Raw genomic sequence first — 2500 nt, forward strand, 5'->3', positions numbered from 1 at the left:
TATATATATATATATATGTACATATATATATATATGTACATATATATATATATATATATATATATATATATATATATATTTATATATTTATTAATTTCATATACAGAGAAAATGGAGACAGTTGTACTAGGGGTAATGAATTGTTTGGATGTTTATAAGGGTTGCCTACATGCCATACATCCAGGGTTGGTGATTTTTTTGTTCAAAAAAAAAAAAAAAAAAATCTTAAAAAAAACTATATTCTTCTTCAATTTCTTTTTCAAATTTCAATCAGATTCTTTGAATTTCAATCAGTTTTCCTTTTTTCATTTATCAGTATAAAGATAATTGGAAAACTATTATAAAATATATACATTATTTTAAGACATGTTGCATCATTTTCCAATTGGTTACAAAGTGTTTGAACCTGTCAAGCAGCCCACTAGCCATTGGCCAGGATTGCATCATTTTCTGTCCTGACTCCTGTTCCTGTCTATATCATGCTATGACATGGCTGGATTTGTGACTGTAGTAGTTTAGGTGTTACAGCCACTCATTCCTGAGCTTACTGCAGAGAGCAGAGAGATGACACAGACCACAGGCCTTAATATATCTGGTAGGAAGAGTGATCAAGTGTGGGAACATTTTAACAGATTTCCTTCAAAGTCTGGGAAACTTGAGTTACAAGGAAAAGTAGCAAGAATTAAATCTCAGAGAACAATTAGAATTATCAAAGGAGGATTTGGATAATCCAGGTAAGACTGAAAATCTGACTCCAAAGGTGCCTCAAAGAAGTGTTGCAACTCCAGCATTACAGAAAGAATGTCCAACCTCTGCCACAAGTTTTTTCAAACTGTAATGCAACAACTTTGGACACATTTGTTACAAGGACACATTCTTATGAAAAGATGCTAAGATGGTCTTTGCAACAAACTCTTCATTTAGATTGATAGAACATCCTCAGTTTTGTAAATTGGTTGGGAAGTTGAGGCCAGGATACACTCCTCCAACAAGAAAAGCAATTGCAGACTTATTCCTACCCGTGATATATGAAAAAGAATATGCAAAGTGTGCCACAGATCTGAAGGATGAAACAGTATGTCTGTCTTTAGATGGATGGTCTAACGTTCACAGCAAGCCTATTGTATATGACAACCTCAAATGGCCATACACATCAAATAGATACAACAGACACAAGTGATAGAGATGCAGTAATTGCTGCAAAAAAGAGGTTTGGCCAAGTCATAACACAAGCTCATCTTCTTGTGAATCTGACTCATCCTTCCTTTCAATGAAAATTGCAGTTGAATATCTAGAAGAGCTCTCAAAATCAGCAATTCAATAGTGTAAAGTACTTGGCTGCCATGTTGGTAGCAGATAATGCAGCTAATGTAAACAAAAGAAACTGTTAGAACAGGGAAATAAACTGAAGCCAATTACCTATGGCTGTACTGCACACATTCTGAATCAATCTGGAAATTGGCAGTATTAAAGAGCATGTGATGTATATAGTAAAATACTTAAGAAACAATCACTATGCTTCTGCAAGATACCATGATGGAACACCATGAGTAACTATCTGAAGATATACATAATGAACTGGCCAGCTCTCATGAAAATTTGTTAAGTTGGTAAGGAGCAGATTGATGTCAGAGTTAGAGAGGTGCCTAACTTTACAATGAAGTGGTCAGCAGAGGACATACTTGCATGACTAGAACCAATAGCTGTGGCTTGGGCAAAGTACAGTGATAAATGTATGTGATAAATGTGCTAAAGCAGTGAACATATGGAAAAAATTAATCACAACTTTATGCAATGATAGAGATGCAGTAATTGCTGCAAAAAAGAGGTTTGGCCAAGTCATACCACAAGCTCATCTTCTTGTGAATCTGACTCATCCTTCCTTTCAATGAAAATTGCTTAGTGCAAAAGAAATGAACAATACAATGGACTATGCAAATGAAAAGTTTCCGCACTTGTCCCAGTCATCATGAAATTCCAAATTGGCTCCATTTCACGTATTTAAGAAACAATGCCAGGTGGTGCTTGTATGATTGCTCCCGGGAAACAAGGAGGCACAAAGAATATGGGAAAGTGAAGCTGGAAGGGGTTTACATGCCACACATCACAAGAATTTCCTTTTTATACATCCAGTCCCTTGGCAAAAAGGCCCTATGAGGAGGCAATTGTCTAAATGATACAGGGAAACACAGGTGGACATGAGGACATAAAAGTTGTTAGAATTGGGTTTCTGCAGCTGGAAGAAATTTACCAAACACTGACAGAATTTCTGCATAGCATTGCCTGCCTCCCATTGATGGTGAAAAAATGCAGGAAAACAGTCCACTAAATTCAAGAAGCTATGATTCATCAAGATAGCTTGAATCAAATGTCCAAATACACTCAATATGACTTTAATCTTTAGCTTATAAAATGTGTAAGATTCATCAATCATACATATGGTATCAATATGGATTTCCCTTTTCTCGTAAAAGGTAAAGAGAAACGACAGTATCTGTTA

The 2500-nt window shown here is 35.6% G+C and overlaps 1 protein-coding gene across 1 annotated transcript in view; it reads right to left on the minus strand.

Moving 5' to 3' along the window:
- Positions 1-2493: 2493 nt before the first annotated feature.
- The window catches only part of LOC125031819 (exosome complex exonuclease RRP44-like), a 15131-nt gene continuing 15124 nt past the window's right edge, over positions 2494-2500 (minus strand). The window contains exon 19 of the mRNA XM_047622777.1: positions 2494-2500. This exon is cut by the window's right edge and continues 609 nt beyond it. The gene's annotated coding sequence lies outside the window, so the exon portion shown is untranslated.

The sequence above is a fragment of the Penaeus chinensis genome, chromosome 13, assembly GCF_019202785.1.
Source record: "Penaeus chinensis breed Huanghai No. 1 chromosome 13, ASM1920278v2, whole genome shotgun sequence".
NCBI classification, from domain to species: Eukaryota; Metazoa; Arthropoda; class Malacostraca; order Decapoda; family Penaeidae; genus Penaeus; species Penaeus chinensis.